The sequence below is a fragment of the Manis pentadactyla genome, chromosome 6 (assembly GCF_030020395.1).
Source record: "Manis pentadactyla isolate mManPen7 chromosome 6, mManPen7.hap1, whole genome shotgun sequence".
Lineage (NCBI taxonomy): Eukaryota > Metazoa > Chordata > Mammalia > Pholidota > Manidae > Manis > Manis pentadactyla.
In genome coordinates, this window is record NC_080024.1 from 117,627,066 (window position 1) to 117,654,684 (window position 27,619).

The window sequence follows — 27,619 nt, forward strand, 5'->3', positions numbered from 1 at the left end:
ATGGGTATTAGTGGACAAATTTTACTCATTCTAGATCCCAGGGGTAAAGCTTTTAATATTTCAACTTTAAATATGATATTTGCCTCAGGCATTTTGTAGATCCTCTTCATCTGTGGTATCTACAAATAAATCACTGCTTGCTTAGCAAGTTTTGTTAAATCATGAATACATATTGAATTCATTACACATAGTTTTTTCTGCCTCTATAGAGGCATTAATTTTGTCTCCTTTTTTCCATTTGATATGGAAAGTTGCATTGAAAATGTTTTCTTTTGATCCATATAATGTATTTTGATTACATATGCTGCTGTTTGTTTTTCCTGGACTTGATAATTCCGTCTACTTATTTTAACTTCTTTTGGTTACTGTTTCAGTTCCCTATGGCTGCTATAATAAATGACCTCAAAGTTGGTGGTTTAGAATCACACAAAATTATTCCCTTACAGTTTAGGAGGCCAGATTTATTAAATCAGTTCATTGAGCTAAAGTCAAAATGTAAGGAGGGCTTATTTTTTTCTAGAAGATCATTGTCATTTCTGGACAATCATTTCCTTGCCTTTTCTAGCTTCTGGAGCACACCCACATTCCTTGTCTCATGACTCCCTCCCTCCATCACTCTTGTTTATCATATCTCCTACTTCTTCCTTTGACTTTCTCTTCTCCCTCTTACAAGGACTTTTGTGATTATATTTAGGGCCCATCCCAATAATCTAGGATAATCTCCCCATCTCAAGATCCTTAATTTATTCACATCTATAAGTCTCTTTTGCCATATAAGGTAACATTCACAAATTTCAGGGATTAGAAGTGGATATCTTTGGAGGGTCCATTATTCAGCCTACCACCTCAACCTAAGTTCAACTCAAACTACCTAATAAAAATAGGAATCTTCTTTCAATAGTGATAGTCATATCAGGAAGGTTTTTTTATTTCATTTCATTCTTATATATATATATACTCTTTGAAGTCTGCTGTTTACCTGCTCCACTCTCTAGCCAGGCTATGCTATTGCTGGCCTGGTCTCTATCTTTTCCATTATTTTGGAAATACCTTTTACCTTTCTCTTCTGTTTCCTGGATCCCTCATTTGATTAGCTCCCTTATTTTAGTGAGCAAATCTTTCAGCAATTTCCTGAGAAAGAGTCTCTAGATGTAATTGTTTTTATGCCCATACCTATCTAAAAATGTCTTTATCTTCTCTTCCCACTTGATTGACAATGTTGGTAGAGACTTCTGGTCTCCTCTGTCTAGTTCTCTTCTGTTACCTAAGGTGAGAGTAAGGTAACAAATACTAGCCCCTCTGCAGCTAGATGGGGCCTTACCATCAATTTTGGAGCTGAGATGTCACTTCTGATCCAAAGCATTTAACAGCCAGTGCAATATGCTGACTTTCATCATTTGCCACAGCTACTCTGGATGCCATGGATAGGGATGATGGAATTGCAGGTGGGACAGCCCATCCTTGAGTCACTGAGTCGCTGCTTATAAGGAAGCTGCCTAGGAGAGCTGTCCAAGACGCTGTATTCCTTGTGTGAGTAAAAAGTAAACTGAGGTATTCAACTTATGAGACATGAGCATTGTTTTGTTACCAGAGAATAACCTAGCCTATCCGGATTTACATAGGTGGGTATTGAATTTTAGATTGATAATAGTTTTTCCTGGTAAATTTGAAAGTATTTCTCCACTGTCTTCTAGCTTCCAACACTCTGCTAAGGATCCCCAAATTATTAAGATTTCAGATTCTTTTTTAGAACCTGTTTTATCTCTTCAAATAATTTAGGATTTTCTCTTTATTTGTGGTTTTCGAAAATGCCACAAGAATATGTCTTGTTGCAAGTCTTTTCATTCAATTTGTGGGTACTCTATAGCTTCTTTAATCTGAGAAAATAAATGTTTTCAGTTCTAACTAATTTTTCTATATTTGAAAAATACTCTTTCATTTTCTTTGTTTTACCTTTCTCGCACTTCATATACCTCCTGGATTAGTGCTTTAATATTTTTACCTGAGAAATGCCAATTTCCCATCTCTTGGCATTTTGTTCTGAGATTTTCTCTTGATGTTCCAAATATTTCATTAATTTTTTAACTTAAAAAATATTTTACTTTCTGAGAGTATTTTCTTGCTTTCTGAATATATCTTTTTTAATAGCAACCATTTTTTATTTTATGGATGTCATGTATTTTTTATTTTTCTGAGGATATTATATAGTCCTTTAATATTCTCATCCGTTCTCCTATACAGTCTCTCTATTCTATAATTCATTGTTTGTTGTTTATGTTTTGTTTCTGAAGTAAAGTTGTCTTTATATTAAAGCTGTTCATCAAATATTGGCTCCCCTCTTATATTTGTGAATAAGGGGCTAGGCTGATTAGAAGTTGTGTTTAGGTAAGATTTAATGAATGGCTGTCATAAGGAAAGTGGTGAAACAAGAACTAGCCATTTTAGGAGATCCCCAGAAGTCCATACTTTTAGGTGTTTTTTCCTTGGCTGGACATCTGGTTTATCCAATAATAAATTCTGTAATTTCCTCCTTCAGTGCTGTAAGTTGCCTATTAATTTTCTGAGGCTAAACTATACAAATACTCCAGAGCTATTCCTTAATTTTTTTGTTTTTATTTATTTATTTCAGTAAGACATTCAACTTGCCAAGTGTTGCCAAGTACAGAGTCCTTCTGGATTGAACTCAGAGAGTAAACATCTAGGCTTTTTGTCAGAATGGAGAAAAAATAATTATCCATTTGCCCCAGAGCAGGAAGGATATCTGGGGCTCTAGCTTTTTAAGCCAACTTTCGACCAATCCTCTTGTTTTTAATCCCATTTGTTCCCTTTGAGATGGCTGGTGCCTCCAACTTCTGGGTGTGTTTGGGATTCTGTTGTGAGAATAAGTATGTTTCTTGGTTTTCAGCTTTTCCAAGCTTAGCCAAGTGAGCTACGGCTACTTTCAATTTGGTTTTCAGCTTCCATAATTTTGTTGACATCACTCCCTTTCTGTAGCATTTTTTCCCACTAGCCTTGTTCTTGCCTTTGCTGTTCTTACAATATTATATAAATGGAGGAAGGTTAAGAGCAGAGGTAAAAGCTGTGTGTTCAGACTGATATGCTTCAACTGATGTCACCTGCCTCAAATTATTCACTACACCTTGTGAGAATTTGACCATGGTATCCTCTGTCCCTCTTTATTCTCTATCTCCTACTGTAAGTGAAAACTTATTTTTAATATTAGCTAAATTAAATTAGATAATGAGATCTTCTCTTCCTTTTGTTGGAAGACATATTTGCCAAGAAAAAAGTTATTTATTTCCAGGACTCTGATCATACCTCATGATTTCCCACAGGATGACCTTGTAGTTAGCAACTGGACTTACATCAATGATGGACAGGAATCAGGGGTCTTCTGATATATTCATAGATATAATGTTGTATCTGTTGTTTACAATATTGTTCTGAAAAATAGGAATCTTTTATTCATGGTTATTTTGCTGATTTAAAAAATCCTCCAACTCCCTACCCATTCCTCCTTCCCTATGTTTACAAAATAAGTCCATAAAGTTTAATGAATCTGTATAATTGAGGCTTCACTGCACTGTGATAAATTAGAGGGCATCTAGGGGTGAGGGCAAAGGTGCTGAAGGTTTATCTTTCGTGCTTTGGTCTAAATAGATCTGTCATCTCTGAGGTGGGAGCCTGCAGCATGTCAGGATGATTATTACCACCTTCATGTTTGCTATTCTGTTGACAATTCATTATTTTTTATTATTTTATGGACATATCTTTTGGGGTCTGGTTTCTAGTGCCTTTTCAACTTTGTTCTAATAAGTAAATCAAAGGGAAGGAAACTTAAGTGTGCTAGGGAATCTCCATTGGATTTGAGCTAATAAAAATAAAGAACTCTAATAACAAATGTAGATTCTTAAGTAGCTTTTAAAATAAAGTATTATGTATTAGCATTAAAACTCTTTGTTTTTGTATGTTCTATCTGATTCCACACAAAGGCCATATTAATTGCTGGGTAGTTAAGTGAGCAATTAGTTTCTGGTAATATTCCCTTTAGCCTTTCAAATACCAATTTTTATTTAAAATACATCAATATTTATTTTTAGTATTATTTCTATATCCATGATTACAAAGAAGATGCCAATTCCTTGCATTATGAATGATGCAAAGTCTCTTCTTAAATGGAATAGAAACAGCTGCCTAGGTAGTGGATTAAAGATCTAAAAGTCAATTGCAAGTGTTTGGTTCCAAATCAAATTGAAGAATAGCAGATGATAGATTTAAAAGGCTGTGTTCTCCAGATTTACCATTTTATAGATACAATTTTCTTAGCTTCGACTTGAAGTATCTATAATTACACTTTGCTAGCTATATGGTACCTAACTCCAATAACTTGCTCTGTCTTTTGAAGCTTCAATAACAGAACATGGAGTGAAATGTATGGGAAAACCAACAGAAGCTGTCATTCCTTTTATTGAAAGATAAACTTGTTTCATGTCATGCAATAATGGTCTCCTTACAGTCATGGACAAATCACCACAAAGTTACACTTCACTGTGGATGAGGGCATAGCACACCAAAGTAGCCACTTTCTTTTGATACCAAGTGTTATATTCCTAAGTAGGATTCCTGTAGAAGTAGAGAATTTATAATATTTCTGTTTTGCCCTTAATCAGAGCTCACATTGCCTCTTCAGGTAAGAAAGATTCCTGTATTAAGTTCACATAGACATAAATGTCAAGTAAATTTGTCATTGTTTTGTCTTTTACAGTTCTCATATCTTAGAATCAATACAACATTTTGCACGGGCCATTTCAAATCTATTGTTTATTTGGTTATTCCTATTTTGAAAAGAGAACTTAAGTATCTTCCCAAGAAACTACTCTCGAGGGAGAAACCATACCCACATGCTGTTTGTGCTGAGTGTGACCTAACCTCTTGGCTAAGCCATTCTGCTGGGGCTGAGGGAGGAGGGTAAGGCAGAAAGGGAAGGGAAGGCTTCCCAGGGTCTTGCACTTCAGGCCTGTGACCAAGGGGATTTTCTGAGGGCTGCTTTCTCGTTTGCTCATGGAAAAGTGAAAGGAAGCATGTGTCCACAGACAGGAAATAAGGGACAGTAACTGTGAAAGTGGTGTTAAGACGACTGAGCACAGAATTTTGAAATTAATGTCTACAAGGAAATGGCGATTTAAGGGGAAAAATAAAATGTTTCAGTTTTATATTCTTAAAATATTATACTAATTCATTAACTTGTCAGAGCTAGAATTTCTTCATTTGTGAAGGAGAGAATAACCATGCCTAATTCACAGCATGGTGTGGAGTTTCAGTTAGCAGCACAGAAAAGCTATGGTACAGTGTCTGGCACACAGATACGCATCCCATCCACATGTGTCCACTGCTGTGGAGGCACTGAGCTAATCTGATTACAAACTTAGACCTTACAGTTACTGGCTATGTGGCTTTGGACAAGGCACTTGACCATTCTGGGTCCACAGTTTCCTGATTTATAAAAAAGTAATTACTAATCATATCCATCTGAAGAGAGAATCAGAGAGTTAAAACAGAAAATACATGTTCAAAGCTTAGCAAAGAGCTTAGAGAAATTAGTGCTCCCTAAATATAATTATTTACTTACATTTTATTTCAAAGTTGTATTGCCATGTTTATAGTAAGAAAATTTTTGGATACTGCAACATTATGTGAATTAGGATAAGGCAGTGAAAGGATTATTGACTCAATGAATCAATTCACCTAAACAATACTGATGGTAGTTGGTACTTTTTAGCCTTTTAGTATGTGCTATACCCTGTATGTATTGAATCTCCATTATGACTCTATCAGATAGGTACTATTATTATGCCATATTATAAGTTGTGAAACTGAGGCATAGTGTTAAGTAACTTTTTCAAGGTTAGGCGAAACCAGTTAGTAAGTGGTGGAGCCAGGACTCAAGCAGACAGTCTGGTTCCAGAATCTACATGTTCAGACACTGTGCTATGCCACCTCTCAAAAAGGCTGAAACTCCAAGAGTCTGGAACGGACCTGACATGTGGACTGAAAATCTTAACACTTTTCATGTTATAAAAGTGGAAAATCATCAAAACAGCACAGGGAAAATGTCAAGGCAAACAAGTTCATAATGGAATGATGAACAAATGAAAATATTAAACAAATCAAAATCACAATTAAAGTAAAATTATCATGACTTGAAAAATAATTGCAGTGTTTTTAGTTGTGTTTTTGAGGTGTAATTTACACACAGTAAAACTGGCCCTTTGAATGTATATTTCTATGTTCTGACAAACCCACATTGCAGTCATATAACAAGAGAGCCTTTTCACCTCCCCACAATATAACCTCATATTCATTTGCAGGCAACACTTCACTTATCTTTATCCTCAGACCCTTATAACCAGATCTGATTTCTGGATTTATGTATAAATTTGACTGTTTACAAAATTTCATTTGTGTTAAATCATACATTATGTAGCCTTGTGAATGGGTTTTTTTCATTTAGCATAATGCATTTGAGATCCATCCATGTTGTTTCATATGTTGGTGGTTCACTCCTTTTTTATTGCTGAATAGTGTTCCATTCTAAGAATGTACCATAATTTGTTTGTCTATTGACCAGTTGGTGGACATTTTGTTTTTCCACTTATCTGCTCTTATGAGTAAAGTTGCTATACACATTTGAAGACAGTCTTTGTGTGGAAATAGGTTTTCATTTTTCTTAGGTAAATACCCAGAAGCAGAACTGCTTTTCAAGAAACCGACACTTAAAAACTGCTAAAGTGGCAATAACAGTTTCATACCCAACAGCAAAGTGTGAGAATTATAGTTGCTCCACATCCTCACCAGCATGTAGTATTATCAATTTTCTTAATTTAGCCATTTAAATAAGTGTGTAGTAGTATATCGTCTTGATTTTAATTTGTATTTTGTAATAACTAATGAAGTTGAGCATCTTTCCATATACTTATTTGCCATATTTTTTTTTAGTGAAGTGTCTTAATATATTGCCCAGTTTTTTTTTTAATTGGGTTACTTGTCTTTTTATTATTCTGTTTTAAGAGTTGTTTATCTGGACCAGATATCCACTAGTACGCTATCAGATATTTGTTTTGTATTTTTCCCAGTCTATACATTGTCTTCTCATTTTCTTAACAGTGTCTTAAAAATAGGAATATTTTTAGTTTTAGTTTGTGCTTTGTATGTCCTGGGACATTTTGTATTTACCTTAATGTCATTAATATTTTTCTCCCATATCATCTTCTAGAACTTTTATAACTTTAACTTTCATATTTTTGTGCAAGAATTCTGGTAAACAATTTGAGTTGAATATGATATAATGTAAGGCTTGAAGATCACTTTTTTTTTCCATATGGTATGGGAATGCAAAATGGTACAGCCATGTTGGAAGATAGTTTGGTGGATTTTTATAAAACTAGACATACTCTTAACATATGATCCACAAATCACACTTCTTGGAATTTACCCAAAAGACCTGAAATCTTGTATCCACACAAAACCCTGCAAATGGATATTGACAGTAAGCTTTATTCATAATTGCCAAAACTTGGAAGCAACCAGGATGTCCTTTAGTAGATGAATGGATATGCTGTGAAACATCCAGACAATGGAATATTATTTGTTACTAAAAAGAGAAAATCTATCAACCATGAAAAGACATGGAGTAACCTTAAATGTATATTCCTAAGTAAAAGAAGCCAATCTTAAAAGGCTACATACTAAATGACTCCAACCATATGATATTATGGAAAAAATAAAAATTAGAGATAGTTAAAAGGTTAATGGTTGCCTGGGTTAGAAGGGAAGGAGGAATGAATAGGCATTGCACAGAGGATTTTTAGGGCAATGAAAATACTCTGTATAATACAATGATGAATATATGTCATTATACATTTGTGCAAAACCAAAGAATGTACAGCACAAAAGCAGAACCCTGATGTAAACTATGGGCTTTGGGTGATTATAATGTGTCAATGTAGGTTCATTAGTTGTAACAAATGTACCACTTTGGTAAATGATGTTGACAATGGAGAAAGTTTTGCATATATGGGGGCAAGGGGTAAATGGGAAATCTCTGTATCTTCCTCTCAATTTTGCTATGAACTTGATACTGCTCTAAAAAATTAAATCCTTAAAAAAAGCCTGCTTGGTGTTTTACTGTGATTGTGACAGATGAATTAGTATTGAAGGATTAATCCCTTAAAAATATTGTATCTTCCAATTCATGACAATTGTGTATTTCTACCTTTACTTAAGCCTTTAATTTCTCTCAGTCATGTTTTGTGTTTTTCAGTGTAAAAACTTTCATATATTTTGTTAAATTCATTCCTAAGTAATTAGTCTTTTGTAATATCATTGTAAATGGCCTTAAAAAACTTATTTTCCAGTTGTTCATTGCTAGTGTAAAGAAAAGCAATTGTGTTTTGCACTTTGACATTGTATCCTGCAGCCATGCTAGAGTAACTTATTAGTTTTGATGATTTGGGATTTTCTACATAGACGAGTATGCCATATGTGAGTTAAGATGACTTTTGTTTCTCTTTCTGATTTAAATGTGTGCTATTGTTATTGTTTTTTTCAACCTTATTGCACAGGTTAAGGTCTCCAGGATGGTGTTGAACAGGAATGGTGAGAGTGAACATTTTTAACTTGGCCCCAATCCTAGATGGAAATCACTCATTTTTTCACTAATAAGTAAGTTGTCAGCTACAGGCGTTGCATTATCAGATTGAAAAAATTCTTTTCTATTCATATTTGCTAAGATTCTATCATGAATATTTGGTGAATTACACCAAATGCATTTTCTGAATTTATTCAATTGATCATACAATTTCTTTTTGGTTTATTGATACAGTAAATCACTTTGAATCAACCTTGTATTGCTTAGACACACTTCACTTGAACAGTATGTTATTTTCTAGTCAGACATTACTAGATCTGATTTGCTAATATTTGAATAAAGGTTTTTGTATGTATATTTATGAGAGATATTGATTTGTATTATTTTCTTATGTATTTCTTTTCTGGTTTTGATATGAGAAAAATTGGCTTCATAACATGATGGGATATGCCCTCTTCACTTCTGTTTTCTGGAAGTATTTTTGTAGAGTTGGTATTGTTTCCTCCTTAACTGTTGATCTGCTGTACAATATTGTACCCAAAGTCAACAATAGTATGTTGCACACTTACAGATTTGTCAAGAGGATACATCTCCTGTTAAATGTTCTTACTACAATTATTAAAAAAAAAAGGGATTGTTATTATTCACCAGGGAAACTCTGTGGGCCAGAAATTTTCTTTATCAAGGGTTTTTAACTACAATTACTTTACTTAGGATATATAGAATGTTATATATTTCAAGGGATTTTTGCATTTCATGTACATCCTTGAGTTTGTTGGCAAAAGATAAAAATTTAATATTATCCTTTTAATGTCTGCATGCTCTCTGGTGCTGCTACCCTTTCATTCCTGTTACTGATAATTTGTGCTTCCCATTTTTTATTTTGTAATCAGTTTAGCTGAAATGCTACTTTTTATTGCTGTTTCCAAAGAAAGAAAAGGAATATTGTTCGCGTATCTTACCTATGATTTTATACCATCCATCTTGGCATTTGGTTGGATACAATGACAATTTTGTGTTCTGCCAGGGTAATTATAACACTATCATAGGGCTTCATTGTTTTTGTTTTGTTTTCAGTTGCCTTGATTTCTGCTTTTTAAATTTTTCCCTCCTTGTTTTGGCTTTAATTTGCTCTTCTTTATCTAATTTCTTGAAGTCGAAGTTCAGATCACTGGTTTGAGCTCTTCTCTCATATAAGCATTCAATGCTATAAATTTCCTTCTAAGAAATGCTTTAGCTGCTTCTCAAAAATTTTTGAATTTTGTAGCTTTATTTTTCTTCAATTTAAAACATTTAAAAATTTTCCTTGTGATGTCATCTTTGACCCATGAGTTATTTAGAAGTAAGTTTGTAGTGAGCTGAATGATGTCTGCCCAAAAATAATGGGTCTTAATCCCTGGAACCTGTATATGTACTTTATAAATAAAAGGGTTCTTGCAGATGTGATTATGTTAAGAATTTTAACATAGGGAAATAATCCTGGATTTTCTAGGAGGGCCCTAAATCTAATCCCAAGTGTCCTTTTAAAAAAGAAGCAGAAGGGGATTTGATACACACGGAAGGGAAGGAAGAATGTGATCATGGGGTTAGAGATTGGAGTAATGTGGCCACAAGTCAAGGCAGCTACCAGAAGCTGGAAGAGTTGAAGAACAGATTCTTCCTAGAGCCCCAGAGGGAGAGGAGCTGAGCTGACACCTAGGTACTGGCTCAGTGCAACTAATTTCAGACTTATGGTGTCCAAGGCCCTGAGAGAATAAATTGCTGTTGTTTTAAACCACTAATTATGAGCCGCTAATTTGTTACAGCAGGCTGAGTGTTTTTTTAATTTCCAAATTTTGGAGATTTTAAAAAGATCTCAGTTTTTCATTTTTTGTTTAATTCCATGGTGATCAGGGTATATACTGCATGATTTTAAGCTTTTATAAACTTAAAAAATTTTTGGAATTTTTTTATGGTCTATCTTCATGAATGTGTTTTGCATTCTTGGAAATAATGTACATTCTCCTACTGTTGGGTGGAGTGTTCTATTAATATCAATTAGGTTTAATTGGCTAATTAATGATACTTAATTTGTAAAAACTTCAACTTGTGCCTTGTATCCATGGGAGACAGTGGAGAACAGGGAAAATGTTGTGCACGTGTGTTTAGAAATGTGTGTTGAGTTTCCTTTTCATGATACTCTTGTGATTACCTTGATTGAACACAACACTGGCAGTTGACCCAATTGGTCCAAACCCCACAATGAAAGGTATAAATAACAGCTAAGTTACACAAACTGCATTCACAATACATGATACTGTACATCTAAACTGTGTATCTTTAAATAATATGTACAATTATTAATATTTTTGGAATTTATATAAATGTTATCATCTGTATGTAATCTTTAGGTACTTGGTTTGTTTTTCTGACATTATGTTTTTAAGATTTATTCCTATAGATATGTGTAGGTCTGGCACATTCACATTTACTATAAAGAAGTGTGTTACATAGTTCTACTGCAATTTGTTCATTCATTTTTCTACTGAGAAGATATTTGATATTTTCCAAAATGATAGATATAAAATAATATTCCTTTGATGACTAATGAGATTAACCATCTCCTATGAATTGCTTGTTGTCATATTTGCAGGTTTTTCATTTGTCTTTTTCTTGTTTATTTATGATATTATAAGATATCTTTAGTATGGATAATCATTTGATGATTTTTATGGCTTAAAAATATCTCTTCCCATTCAGTGTCTTATAACTGAACTTTCTCTATAAATCTTTTGTTATTTAATTCCAGTTAGTGAAAATCATCTTTTTTGTGCATTCTTGTGCATTTTGTGTCTTGTTTAAGGATTTTTTTGCTCTGAGATTCCAAGTTCTAAAGTTTTGATTTTTCTATTCAAATTGCTGATCTATCTGGAATTTCTACTTCCTGGTATTGTAGTAGGCTGAGAGTCCCATTTTCCCCATATATGTACCCAAATGCTTCAGAACTATGCTTAAATGGTTTGTACTTTCTCTTGGTGCTTTGTCACTTCAGCTGTAGAATTCTGATAGATGTGGGAATCCGCATCTGGTCTCTTCTGTTCTGTTCTCTATACGTCAATACCACATTGTTTTGTTCTGAAAATGATGTATCTTAGTAATAGCTTGATATTAAGCTCTTTATTTTTATTATTCAAAATATGTATAACTACTCTTGGCTTTCAGGCTTTTAAACGAATTTCAGGATCAGTTTGCAAGTTCCATGAGCAAATTTTTTTGGCATGTTGATTAGAATTACATTAAGGTGGAGATTTGATAAATGATTTCTATAATTTCAAAGTACTGAAGAAAGTGTAAACAATCTTTTGTAATATATGTGACAACTTGTTATTTGACATTAAAGCAGCTATACTTTCTCTTCTTCCTGTTGTTAAAAAAAATCACAGGCACTTTACTCTAGCTTGTAAACTATGGAAAGACATTTCATTACAGGTAAATTATTTATTTATCCCATCCAAGTTCATGGACATCCCTGACCCTACCCATGAGCAACCTGAGAGTTAAGAACCTCTGTCTAAATACCCTGTTTCCTGATAATTGAGTCCCTTCTTTTGCCCTGTATTTCCTCTCTGGGATTGAAGAGACAAAATGAAACTAAATCAGAGGTCATTAAGTGATTTCAGAAGACACTGAACAAATCAGTGATTTTCAAGATAGATTTGTTAACTTCTCCAAGAATTCAGAAGAAAATGATAAAGACATCAAATCATGAATAAATTGATAAAAGACTTGAAAAACAGAGAACTAAAATACATATCAAACCGCTTTTTATAAACATACATAACATTTTTATATTTATATAAAAACATGAGATCTAAAACATACATGATGTAAAGAAAAGGTGACAAAAGGATAAATTATGTGATGCAAAGAAGTTGTGGTCAAATAAGTTATGTAAGAAAATTCTAAACAACTTAAGTTTTCACATTGAGGGGACTCTCCAAATATAGAGAGCTGACATAATTAAAATATATTCACTGATTGACATTTTTACTATTCATCTATTCCCCCAGGATTAAAAAAAAGTGCATAAGACACAGACAGAAATAAATAGATTATTTACCATGGAAATATAAAAATTATGGCATGTTAAAAGGTACATATACATATAGATGTATAGATATATATTTCTGGATGAAAATGATGCAATATCTATAAAATTTTTAGGAAATGAAAAAGTTGTTAGACAGTTCCTGCCTAAAGTAGAGCCATAAAATTAGTATGTAAGGAAATATAAAGATACCTCCTGTGGAACTTCTAGCAGAGAAAAGCTTCAAGATCAAATAGCAGATTCAGATTTTCAAACTGAGACCACTTGCTATATACTGGACCTCTACCCTTATTCTTACAGTGTGTCTGCTTAGGTCTCTCTGGGTACATTGTTTTACCTGAATTTATCAACCAATTCAAGTGATTGGTTGTCTGATTTTTTCCCACTACACTAAATCAACACAAAATCCAGACATTGTAAATTTCAGCATAAAATCTCTGGAAAATTTATGGCAGTTTGAATTGGCACTGAAGATAGAATCTTTTAAAATCACATTTTTAATGGAAGATTTATGGCAGTGTGTATCCCCTTCCCTTTCCCACAAATGTCAGTATCAACTGGCACATGTACAGACAGACCTGAGGCCATTTGTGTGAGTTTGGGTTTCCCAGAATCTCTCCTTTAGACAAACATTTAAATGAAAGCATTTATTTGGGACATAATCCCAAGACTGGTGCAGGGGACTGGGGAAGTAAGCTAGGAAGGTGAGGCAGCCAAAGGGAACCCCAGGAAGGTAGTGCCTCTGATGGTAATGGGAGCTCAGTGCATTGGAGAGCTCTGGGATTCAGTGCATATGACACATGCCTCTGGCTGCTTCTCCATCCATGAGGTAGGGAGGTGGGATTGTTATGTACCTATCCCCTCAAGTATTATTGAGGGTTGTTCCTCAGTGGTGGGGGGAGCTTACTTTTTCTGGCATTTCTGACCTATACCCTGGAAGGAAGAAGTGAATATACTCAGGGAAGGCAAAGTGCTCAGGCAGTTGAGAGACCTTTGAGTAAGGCTCAAGGGGACACTGACAGAGCATTTACCACAACGTGTTTTGAGGAATTGCTGAGTGGACATATTAATTAAGTATATTAGGTGCTTCTTGCAAACTATGGATGTGAGGATAAATTTAATGTTTCTATTAGCAGGGTAGAATATTCAGGATACTGAAGATGGTAAGGAGAATAAAAGCAATGGTATAACTACAGTCATGGCTTACAATGGTGGGTAAGGCTAGTCAGAAAGATTGTATAAATTAATAATCAGGTAATAATACTATAATCAATAATTAATTTGCAGTCAAAAAGCCACCTTAGGTGAAGCTGTGTATTGAATACACAGTAACAATAATAAAACTATTACACAGGCTTAGAAAAGGGGAAAGCAATTTTTAAAATGAGTCATTTTAGTTAATTTTCAGATATACAGAGGAAGAAAAATTTATACTAGCAAAAGAGCAAGTAAGATAAAGGGCAAACCAAATTCTGCCTACTGAAGTTACTGTATCATTCAAAGAGGAGCAAATGTGGGTAAAGTAGTGAGAGCTGGTTGGAAAGTTACAATGTCAAGATAGGACTTTCAGAAATGTCAGGAGACTTTTTATCTTTCTAACTTATTTTAATAAATTTGTAGTCTTATTCATTGCCATAAAAAATGCCTGACTTTGCTTGGATCACTGATTGTGTGGGAAAGACCGGACAATTCTGGGAGTGCATCAAATTGCATGGCAATTTAATTAAAGCAACTGATGTTACTATCAGCGCCCTTCTGAGGGCCATATCTATTAAGATATTGGGGTCCTAATTAGCAGTACTTTATCATTTGCTGAAAAAAGACATACACTCTAATAAAACTCCTTAGTGTTGGGTCTCAGATGATTAGAGGCACAAACATCATTCTTGGACCCTGTGAGTGAAGAGGAACTTGGATTCATTTCAGTTTTTGGTAATTTTATTCTACATAAAGCTAAAATTAAACATTCTTTTCTGGCAATAGGTACAAAGATTATTACAAGTGGAAAGCATTAGAGTTGGGAATTAAACAAACTCAATCTCAAGCCAAAAATATTGTATAAATTAGTAACCTGTTGAAATACAGCTTGTGAGCAGTATTCTCTGAGTTTTGGGGGTGAATGTATCTATGCCTGAAAATCATGGTTGTCATTTTCAAGCTGAATGTCATAATTTTACTGGGGCTATGACTTTGTCAATTCAGGGGGCTACTCCTCTTGGTGACATGCAGGAGTTTGATATGACCTCAAGACTGCGGCAGCCATTGATAGGTGGGATGGAGGTGGGGGATGTGCTAAGAGGTCTAATTTAACTAAAGCAAAGAATTGAAAGAATGAAGTAGTCTTTGTTCTGTATAGTTCCTACTCTATGGTGAGGATTTTTGCATATTTACAACTTCAGGGTATGCTTTAATTAGAGGACGGATGGAGATAGTCTGTCAGCATCCCAAAGAGAAAGGGTAATTTGTAACTGGGTGTCATTACTATGTATTACTGAAAGTGTAAAAGATGGAGAGAGGTCATTTTATAAGGAAGAAGCACAGTCCCGACTGTGACCACGGGGGCTGCCTGCACATAAACCCTGCCTGTCTGTCCTCTGCAGATGGGGATACATGTGTTGGTGTGTGGTGAGGATCTCCAATTCTGTTCAGATGTGTGGAACAATCAGGCAATGATATCACATGAGCAGAGGACTGAGAAAACAGTGGGGTTAATATCTGATCATTAGTTAATATTGTCTTTAAAAAAAACAAACTTTGTCAAAAACCCTTGTGACTCATGTTTGTAGCTTGGAGTTTTGAACCTTTTAAAAATGCACTGCTTTTTAAAATTAACCAATTAGTCAATTTAGGGCATGGAAGGAGAACAAACCCCTTCCCTGATTTTTGGCCAAGAATTTCCCTTAAATGATGTTCAATGATAAACTGTAGTTATTTCTATAATGTCTGCTAATGCTTTCATTTTCCCTATCCAATTTGCTGAGAACTTACTTAGGGAAAACATTTCATGTGAATTATTTTATGCATGTTGAAAATCCATTTGAAATAATGTACATGAAATATGGGGTGCTATACATGAGGAAAAAATGTTGAGATTTCTAGAAATCTTGTTTTTGGGAAAAGCAATCTGCAGATATTTTGAAAAGAATGGAAAGCAGAAATATGAAGCAAAGGAGAATGTATTTTAAAATATTGTATCATGCAAATAAAATATTGTATCATACAAATTTGTTTGTAACCAGCTAAAGGCACAGTAAAAACCAGGAGACAGAATGGATTACAAATAAAGAAACCATGAAAAAATAAAAACTACATTCTAAAATAGTACCTTGTTCTTAAAAATAAAGATTGGTGTTAGTCAAGGTTCTTCAGAGAAACAGAACCAGCAGAACATATATATATAGTATGTATATATGAGAGGAGAGTTATTATAGGAATTGGCTCACATGGTTATTATCGAGGCCAAGAAGTCCCATGATCTGCTATCTGCATGCTGAAGAATGAGGAAAGTGGTTGGTGTAATTCAGTCCAAGCCTGAAGGTCTGAGAATGAGGGTGAGCGGTGGGGAGCTGACAGCGTAAGTCCTGGTCTTCGTCCTAAAGCCTGAGAACCAGCAGTGCCCTTGTCTGAGAGCAGGAGAAGGTGGCGGTCCCCACTCAAGCAAGAGAGAATTCTTCCTTCCTCTACCTTTCTGTTCTATTCAGACCCTCAGTGGGTCGCATGATGCCCTCCCACTTTGGTGAGGACAATCTTCTTTACTCAGTCTATTCATTCAAATGCTAATCTGTTTTGGAAACACCCATAGAGACAGCCCACAAAATAATGTTTTCCCAGCTATCCGGGCATCCTTTAACCCAGTCAAGTGGATGCAAACATTAACCACCACATGTGGGAGAGCATTCTGAGATCAGCATTGTAAAATACTGGATATTTAGACATAGTAAAAGTTACTTTGGGAATCTTATATTCATGTCTTGTACTGAGAACAGAAATAGCAACTCAAAAGCATACAAAAGAACTTGCCTATTGTTATGACATTATTGGATGGAAGTGTGAGGAAGCAGGTGATACGGTGGCACACACGAGGTGGGGGTGGAGGCTTTAGGAGGACAAATTGTCATTAGAGGATGAAGGGAGTCTGGCTTGGACAGGTTTGTTTGTCTAGGAGCCATTACTCTAATTTAAGATGTGATAGATTAGAATAATTTAGAGGCTACTCTGTCACTAGAGCAGGAGCTCACACAGAATTTCAGACACTCCTCAATACGTGGTTTCACAGGAACTCACAGGTTCCTTATCTTTCACCTGGATGTGGGGACATGACAACATCGTAGTGACTGGAGTGGGGCTTAGCCAGGCAGATATTTGTTTCTCCCCCAAGGGAGAGGAGACAATTCTGTCCATAGACTCCCCCCAAGATAATGTTTCTTTCTTTGACTTTTGATCTCATGGGCTCTCATTTTCTTGGAGCCACTTCTAAACTGAATTTGGGTCTCCAAGTCTCTGGCATCTTTTATTGCCCCTGGAAACCTGCACGAGGGATCTACACTTGATATGGGCAACTCACAGGCTGTAGGCTCCTTGTCTTGCCAATGGGTTTCAGTCCCTGGCAAGTTCACTATAGATTCAATGTGACCAAAGGAATGACAGTAGAATGTTCTTGGTGTGAAAGGGTTATAACCCAACTTTATTTCCATGGTGGCAGGTCTGTCACTAAGATCTCGTTTACTCAGAGCGAATATGCACGCAGCAAGCCGGTCTCTGGGCCTCTGTCCTCGGTGCTGCCATCACTCCAGCCTCTGCTCTGCTCTCCTGCAGCCTTACAGCTGTGCCACCATGTTGCCCAGAGCACTGGGCAGAGCTCTTTATATAGAGTCGATAGCAATGTATTGCCCACACGAGTGTAGTGAGCTAGCCAACCAGGGCCAGGTGAGAATCCTGCCCACAGGAACTTTCATTTTATCCACATTCCTCAAGGGTAGCGGAATGTCCACCCCAAAATATGCTTCCTTTACACCTGAAACAGGTATGCTGGCATGGTTAGGATGCTTAGAGGCTGCAGGAAAGTAAGAATTCTCTAAAACCTGCAATCATTTCAAGATTACTTAGTATTTTTTGTTTGCCAGTAACAGAAATCCAAGTCAGTTGAGCTAAAAAACAACAAAAGAAAGGAGGCTTTTTTCTTTTTCTTTTTTTTTTTGTAGTGATGATTGTATTCTATAATCCAGGTTCCAGGAGGGCCCTGGAGCAGTGTGCAGACCCAGGAACAGCTATTGCTTTCTACAGCTTTTGCCTTAACATCTCCTTGTATATCAATTCAGTATAACAACTTCAACCAGTACATATGCTTAATAACCATTTCAAATGCAAAGAAGTTAGAGGAAATTCTATATAAGACAACTATATACCCCATCTGCATAATTTAGCTTATATTAATATTTTGTGGTATTTGTCTGAAGCCCTTCTGCATCTTTATGTTGAATAATCACTATTGCAATTTCTTTCCCCCTTTTTTTTTGGGGAAACTGTCCCAGGCTATTTATTCAGAGCTTACTCGAGAGTCAACCCCTACCACCTGTGTTTTGGCACAGGCTCAAAGGCAGGCAGAGGAATAGGAAAGGTTTAAAGTTGGAAAAAGGGGAAGACAATCAGGTTTGACCTGATCAGAGGCTGTTGGCATGGGGAAGCTGCATGTGGGCAGGCTGTCCAGAAGTGTGGGTTTCTGTGTGACTAGTGAGGAGTGCATGATCAACAATCTCTGGGTGGTTCTAAGTTGGAATGAGGGACTGAACTTTTTTTGAATATCATTCTAACATACATATTTGTATTTTTCTACATAGACTGTTATGGATACTAAACATTTGGGGGACTTAAATATTCCATTAAGTTATAGGATAAACATCCTTTTTAATCATCTTTTTTCTCTCCTCTTTTCATTACTTAATTTCATTTCATTATTGAATTCTGTTTATGTTAACATGTATAACTATAGTTTATTCATTTTAAATAATTTGTAGTGTTTGTTGCACAAACCAGCTGTAGCCCATCTTCAATTATGTACTATTTTTTTGTGTTTACAAAGATTGCTGTGGGAAACCTCTTTGTGAATTTGTGTGTGTTCCCTAGGGAACATTCCAGAATTGGAACTGCAGACTCATAGGTTTTGTGTCTCTTATCTTTGTCTTTACTAGGTAATTCTAAATTGTTCTCTGAAATAGTTGTATCAGTTTACCTTTCTACCAACAATGTATGAATTTCTCCATCTCCACATCCCCATCCAAACTATTTTCTATCCATTAGAAGGAAATTAGATGATATCTCTCATTTTTATTTCTTGCTGTGGGGAAGTTGGGGTTCCCATGGCCAGGATCCTCACTGAACTTAAACCACCTGATGATGTAACTGGCCTGTTGCTAGGCTACCGCTTCCACACCTTTAGGCAATAAGCTATTATTGTGCTATACAGAGAGCTTGGCCCAATGCTCTGGGCGGAGGCAGAGACACTAGTGCTCGACCTGCCCCCGGGAGAACAAGCCGGGTAATAAACCCTTTCACCCCAAAGAGCGTTCTGCTGTCAATTTCTTTGGTCACATTGAATCCAAAGTGAACTTGCCCAGGGCTGAAACCCATTGGCAAGACATTGCTTTATAACTGAGTGACGTTGAACATCTTTATATGTTTATGAAACAATTCGTGAGTGAAAGAATATTGGAAACTGGATAATGTTAGAACTGATCAAGAATGAAAATACTACATATTAAACATGTGAGCATCAAAGTACCAAAGAAAGGTACCTGCTTTGCTCTTGCTTGCTTTGCTCTTGAACAGAGAGATTCTCCCCTGAGAATTCAGTCTGCAGGCCTGTGACTTGCATAGGTTCCAGGTCCAGGAAGTCTGGTGCTGAATGTGGGGGTGGCAGTGGGAGACTTTCCAGGAGAGTTTAGGATCTTTTTTTCTCTCCTTCTTGTCTTTTTTGTTGTTGTTGTTGTGCTCCAGCTTTATTGGGATATCATTGATAAATAATATTGTGTAAGTTTAAGGTGTACAAGGTATTGCTTGGCACACTTGTATATTGCAAAATGATTACACTTTAGCCTTGGCAAACATCTATAATGTCACATAATTACAATTGCGTTTTCCTAGTAGGAAATCTTGAACAGTATAAATCCCATTGCCCTTATTTTGGCCAAGAGTCAAACATAACACCTCCAGGTGCCCCTTCTAGCTCCATCCTCGTCCGCCCATGATGGTGAGTGGGAGGCCTGGGAGTGTGTGGGGAACTTGACAGGTGTTTCCCAGAAGACGAAGAGCTTCCAGGCACATACAATTGGTGACCACTGGCCTCCCACACTTGTTTATTCTTTGGGCAGCTATACCCAGTCTTTTAAGAAGAGTGGAATGTAAGGGCCAGAAAAGAATTCCATATATATATAATCAGAAGACATTCTTACCAACCTCTTTTTCTGTGCCAGAAAGACTAGGTACTTCAAAAGGTACCTTGTCTTCCTCTCCCTCTGAACGTATGTCCTATGTGAATGGCTGATGGAATCTGAGTCTGTATGAAGGAGCCCTAAGGCTTACAAAAAATATAAAAAGGAGGACCATATTCCTGTGATGTCATGAAATCCCCTAGGCTCCGAGTCCAGGACCTAATTCTATACCTCTAGTTTGCTCTCTAGCTCCTGGAAATAGCTTGTTTACCTTATTCTGACCTCACAGACTATTTCTGCTGAGGCCTTTTTTACCACCTCGGGCTCATTTTTGAATCAGAACAAAACTCTTGGAACACTGGTTATATCCTGCTGTGTCCTTTGAGCTCTTCAAAGCTTTTAAACTTAGCTAAAAAGGCAAGAAAACATACCGTGTGAAACAAGAAGGAAGAGGCGTAGAATTTTGAGTTCCCAAAAAGACAAGATTAGGATCAATACATAGGTTTTAACTTGAGTACCAGTGTAGATCAATTGATAGAGGCACATGTAGCAGTGGAAAGAGCACAATTATTGATTAGCAGGGTGCAATAATTAATTGTTGGAGATGACACTAGCAACAATTGCTGCCATCCATTATTGATTTAGTAAGGATTAGGCATGACATTAAGTGTTTTGATACTTCATTTTATATGATCTTACGATGTAGATACTATTACAGGATGAGAAAACAGACTTAGTTAAAGTTAAATAATATGTTCAACGTCATACAGAAATGTTCATAAATACGGAAGGGAGGGATGGTAGCACAAATGCCAGGCATTTGAGTTGATCTTTGGGTTTTAAATTCATCATAAATGAGATATACCTACCACAGGGGTTGGCAAACCATAGTCTTTGGGCCCTATAGGCGTATCATTTGTTTTTGTCAATAAAATTTTGCTGGAACACAATTTTGTTGGCAATTTTGTGGTGGACATGAGTAGTTGCAGTAGAGCCCATAGGACTTGCAAAGCCTAAGTCTTTAGTGCCAAGGCCTTACAGAAAATGTTTGCCTGCCGCTGCCCCGTGGTCCACTTCCCTTAGAGCCTTTCAGAGATACTCTGCTTTCATTTCTTCCTTTTCATTCTGTCATGTTGGATTCTGATATCCAGCCTATTGTTGGTGGTTGAGTATTCTTTCTAGATGATTCTTCAGCCAATTTTGGGATCTCCACTCTGCTCAAAATAGTTCAAGTGTTGCAGTTGCCCTCTTTCAGTCGGCTTGGTCAAGTCCTTCGTATAGTCCAGTGCTTTTCCCAAGGGCTTCAGTCAGGAGTTAATTATTCTCTGCAGCCTTCCAATGTGGGGTTCTTGTGTGATTCCAGGGTCTCTGAAGGAGAATGCTTTTTAAAAATATAAGGGTCCATATTATTTTGCTCTTTACTCACATCATTTTAAAATTTCTTCTTCCTTTTCTTGTGGCCGAGATTATAGAAATCAGTACTCAGGTCATAAAATTCTGCTTTAACCTCTGTAGTTAATCTGCCTTGCTAAAGTGCATGTTTGGTGTCTATAGGCACCTCTGTTTTGCTGTTTTAGCATGTGTAGACAATTCCCAATAAGAAAAATGTGCGGAGAATGTTCCTCCTGGAGAAGGGTGTCACACGAGCTCTATGGAGCTTACTCCCAGCTCCTTGAGGTCATGAGCCTTAGCCATCTTATTCTTAGGTCTGGCCCAGCATTTAGCAGCCTGGCTCACTACATGTTTTTTGAATGAATGAATACGTGACTGTAAAGGGACAGCTCAAGTAGTAAAATGACTGTTGATTTTTTGTCTATAGTTCTATTCATTCCAAAAGTCTGGGTTGGCATCTCTCTAGGTTCTGGGACCAATCAAAACTCTTGGCAGAGAATCACATGGATCCCTGTTCTAGAGTTCTGTGGCTTAGCACCATCTCAGTTTTGCTATTGGTCCACTTTAAAATTTCTAGAACTTTACATTGCAATCAGCCACCACCTTGAACCCTGTCTTATGACATGATGCCTTCCTGCCTCTCTGCCTGGAGTTTTCCATGTTGCTGCTGCTGAGACTGACATCAAGTCTGCAGTGGACCACTTATGGTAAACTCCTGGCTCTCCCCACTCTTGACCCCAATAAGAGTCCTGACAGTAGAGACAGTCAGGGAACAATGTTCCTGGGACAAAACTGTACAAAAGTGCTTGGGTCAATCAGATTAGTTAGGAATAGAGATCACAGAAAACAGTAGAAATTCTATCTGATGCAGTGCATGCCTCCACCTCCTTCCTGGTTTTCTCCTCGGTGATGTCTGGATAGCCTCATCACTTCCAGCTTGGCTTTATCTCTGGATGTTGGATTTCTGGCTTTTCCTCCACCCACAGTGCAGTCTCCAGGGTCCCAGATAAAGCATGGCTCTGAATGTACGCATCATTACCAAGTTGGCTTGGCCGCAACTCCACTTACCTCTATCCAGCCCGTCTCTTCTCCCTCCATTCAAACATAGGTGTGGAAAGGAGCTGGGGCAATTCATATAAGGATTCCTGGTATCTCAAGTGACTATAGTTATTGCAATTCTCTTGTCTGAGAATGTTAAAAAGATGGAAAACAAAAAACCAGACAATACTGAAACTTAAGTGAAAATCTTTGCTACATTTCATTTTGAAGAAAATTCTCAGGAAGATCTTTAACAACAAGGGTAACAAGTGAGATTAGTTCATCACTAAGAGATAAATGAAGTTTATTACAGCTGAGAAACAAAGACTTGAAGACAGGAACTTATGTGCTCTGCTGATTCCTTCACCAGTTGGTTCAAGGTTTGACCCATTGCTAATTATTTTCTTGCTATCCTTTTTTTTTTTGACTTTATGTCACTATCTAAAAATATTTCAAAATCCTCAGAACTAATTAAAACTTAGATGGTTTTATTGAGAAAACTGACACTAATCACCCAAAGGCACACATCAAGCTTTCTGAAACAGTTTAATAGGAGAAACTCATGGGAAAGAATTGTATTCTCCCCACACTGCATTCTAGACAGGACAGCATATCATATTCTCAGAAGTGCAAAGCAATCTGGCAGTGTCAGAAAGACTTTGGGACAAGGCTCCAGTGAGGGGCTGGATGATTGGAGAAGGACCAGCTCCTCCCTGCTCTGATCAAGGGCTGGGGCCAGGTCTCATGGTCATAACCTCAGCAAGCTGCCTGGACTGCTTGCCTTCCGCACTTGGCTGGAACAGATTTGTTTGGAGCTCTGTAGGAGGACAGCTCCTTCTCTGGGATGTCCATGTTCAGGAAATTAAAGAATCAGTTGGAACAAGTTAACCTTTACCTGTCAGTGCATGGTCCAGGCTGGGAAATGTCAGGTCTGGGCATGGGGTGTGCCAGGCAGTGGCTAAGAAAAGAGTGGTGTGGACACGGCTGGTATCTGCAGCTGCAGCATGAGGTCAGGAAAAAATGAAACAGGGCAGAAATATATAGGGCAGGGGGTAAGTATTTTCAGCTCTGATCTTTTTGTACCACCAAGTTCTGGCCAGAGAAAGAAGTGCCTGCAGGTTGGAGTCCACCTACAGTTTGATGGAAGGTGTGTTAAGTTTTCCAAACTGCTGAAAGCATCATAGTAGAGGAAATAAAAAGAAGCGTGGAAGGGATGTCTAGAGTGAAGGACATTTCATTGGTTGACTGGCTGATAAGTGGATATCCCAATAGTGAGTTTCATCATCCCTCTAATGCTTGAGTTGTGCAGGGGGCAGGTAGAAGACTGGGAGAAGAGGGAGGTTGCCGATTTTGAGTCCAAATGTCTTCCTTAGCTTCCAACCCGGCAGGAAGTCACCCGGCACTGACCACTTTGCGGCCTTGATATCATAAGAAGGGTGGACAGTTGTGCAGTCTGGGTCCTCATCCTCATCGTTTGGGTATCTTCTGTCTTACACACTATGAAGTTAGATTTTTCTGTCCTCTCAGTGGTCATAGAGAGTATCTCCCATATCTCCTCCTTTTTATATTTTTTAATAAAACTAGGTTGAGAATATCATCAATCGCATTACATCTGGCTTTTCACTTTAAAACCAGTGATTGCAGAGCTCACAAGAGACGATTCATTGCGTCCTTCCCATCCTGGGATACTCTCCCTGAAGGCACTGGCACCAGCCATGGACTTTATGTGATCATCACCAACAAGTGGCAAAGTTCATTGTTGGTTGGCGAATGCACGTGCCATCTCAGTTGGGATGTGGGCTTCCATCTGGAAAGTCCTGGAAGTGAGGTGTGAGGCTCATTGGAGCATTCATTCTTCCCTGTCCTTTCATTTCAAATCCATTTTCAGTGAAGAAGGTATGAGAAGTGACTGGTTCTTTGGAGGAGAATTCTAGGCAAGTGGAAAGCAAGTTCATTTGTTGTTTCCTTTTTCTGTTCTTAAATAAAATAGCTTTTACTTAACCTTCCTTTCTTCCTCCCTTCTTCCCTTCCTCCCTCCCTCCTTTGTTCATTGCTGACTGGTGGATGCACTTGTGAGCTCTACAGTCACTGGTTTTAAAGTGAAAAGCCAGATGTAATGCGATTGATGATGTTCTCAACCTAGTTTTATTGACCTAGTTCCTTCTTCTTTACTTCCTTCCCTCCCTCCCTCCCTCCCTCCCTCCCTCCCTCCCTTCCTTCCTTCCTTCCTTCCTTCCTTCCTTCCTTCCTTCCTTCCTTCCTTCCTTCCTTCCTTCCTTCCTTCCTTGTGTCTAGGGAGATCAAATGACATTCCCAAGAACACATGCCTCCTTAGAAATGTAACTGAAACTAAGATCCAGATCTCTGACCTGTGATCTACTCTGACCGGACAGTGCCCCAGGTGGTGATCGCAGAGCTCCAGCCCTGGCTCCGGCAAAGAGTTGGGTGGAAAGAGGCCTGCGTGGAAATCAGACTGCTCCTTTCTCATGCTAGCTGTCAAGTTAGGACCGCGCGGGCTTGGGCAAGCCACTTAGCTATTCTAGATTTCAACTTTTCACCAGTAAAACATATATAATAATACCTCCTTTATATATGAAATATGAAAATATTTGTGGAATGTTCTACATTGATGGGCACTATAAGTTTAAGTTGTTATTCAGTGGGATAATCTGAACCCACAAGATTCTTCTGTTGTCATAATTGGAGTTCCAGGCTAAATTCATTTGAAAATATAAATTTAAGAAGATCTTAGAAACTTCATCCAAGGGCCTTATGGAGTCATTGTTGTCGCTTCTGAGATGTTTGTTTTGTGTAACTTTCCTAATAATGGCTTTCAAAAATGCAAATGATACTCTAATGATTTGCCTCGGGCTAATGTGCCTCAGGGAAGGTGGCAGGTCATTACCAAGCTGGAACTAATTTCCTCATGCTAATAAAGCCCTAACACATGGGTTTACACATTTGTATGCAGGAGAGAAAACAGTCAATGGGACCCCAGGGTTCCTATGGCCTTCAGTGGGATTCCCCCAAGTACCGCAGCAGCTCTATTTGTGAAGATTTGTCTGTGAAGGTGAGGTATCTAACATAAGCCCTAACAAATGATGTAGATGAAATTCCTGAAATTAGATGAAACATACAAAGTTGACCTCTAAACAGAAAGAATAAATTCTGTCACATGCCCGGTTATCTACACCCAAATCCTCAGAGTCTTTCCCCAAAGCCAGAGGATTTTGCTCAAAAGTTTCGTCCAGGGGCTGAGAATCAGTTTTACTCAGTTCCTCTATGCCCTGCCTGCTCTTAAGCTACTGGTCACAGAAAGAGAGCTGCTTCCTCTCTGGAGGGCAATTCTGTTTACACTATGATGGTATGTTTTCTTGAGTCAAACAAGAGCAAAAACAAAACCACAGCATGGGAATAAAAAAGTAAAAACACAAAAGAAGACAGAGTGACAGCAGTCATGCAGATTAAAGGGCAAATACAAGGGGGGCAAGTTGCATGTCCAGAAGAATTACAAGAATCAGAAGCAGAATGAACCTGTGTTGTCTGTGTCCCAGGTCAGAGGCATCATTTCATTTTCTATTTCTGGGCTGTAAAGTGCTGCAGGGTGAAGCCACAATACATCTTGGGCTGTATCCTCTGAAATCCTGGCTACCTTCACCTCCTTTTATTCACCACGCATCCCTTCTGTTTCTTTGTATTTGCCGTCCACCTCAAGCCAGCAATCCCACCCCACCTCTTACTAATCTTAGCAGAAGATGTAAAATCCAGTTTCATTTAGAAGAATAAGGCGGCCTGAACTTCTTGTCTCTCAGATTCAAAAATTTTATTCCCATCCATCTTCCCCACTAAGAACATTTTGGGTGGTAGTTTTCTGCCTATTAAATGCTTCTTCCTTTTCAAGTTTCATCCTGCTCTCTGTGCTAGATCACATCCATTGTTTTTTGTTTGTTTGTTTTTACCTCATCTAAATTTTGTTTCATAAATTAATTTCTTCTCTTGTGTGCCGCTATGATGGTTTCCTTTCAACTGGAGTTTCTCTCTTTTAAGTAGTAAAATCATAGTAAGAATACTGCTTTAAAAATTTCCTGGCCTTTGGAAATCATTTGTTCTTTCCCTTCCTTCACTCTAAAACTTCACAACTGTAATCTTACATTAATCTTACATGCTCCTTATGCTCCCTCACCCCCCACCCTAGTCTCAGAGCAAACACATCTTCCAGAATGAAGGAGCCCAGCCACATGCAAGGGAATACTTGCAGTGGAAATCAGAATTTTGCAAAATTGATTTCTATCAACATCTCCCTTGGTGTCTGCAGGTCTCACCTCTAGTCTCAGTGGCCCATTTCCATGTTGGTGCCTGTGCTCAGCTACGTTTTAGGCTCTGAAATCCCACTTCTCTTCAGCATATGACCTTGTCAGGCTACCTATTTCATGATTGCTTTCCAGTCTCAGAATCCATTACCAGAGTTCTGGGCTCTACCCTTCTCCCCAAGCACAACTCAGACAACCCTCTTTACTCAACAGTTGGCAGTAATCTAATGGCTAACAAGGAAAGCCAGTGGCTTTATTTTCCTTATTCATCCCTGTCTTCTCTGCATTATTGATATCACTGCCTTCCTCCTTTACTCTGTCTTCTCCCAAACTCCATGCCCACGATGCTTCTGTTGTTCTGGCTTCTCCTTCACTGACTTGGCCTCTGCTTTCCTAACCTCCCCCAAAGGTTTCCCTCAAGTTCCTTTCTCTGTCTTTCCATGTTTTCTCTCGGGGTTGTCATTTCTCTGACATGACACAGTCAGCATATGATCTATGCCTACCCAAGTCTAGTTCACACTGTCCTTGACTCCTCTTTGCAATGTTGCAATAGCTTCCTATGAGGTCACATTATTCTAATTGCTCTGCCCTTTGATTTATCGTGATTCTGATGCTAAATTTAATTTCCTACAGCACCATTCCAGACTCTTTTCCTTAAAAATAAAAATGACTCACTGTTTTACACCAAACTCTTTAAACTTCCATTCAAAATTCTTCA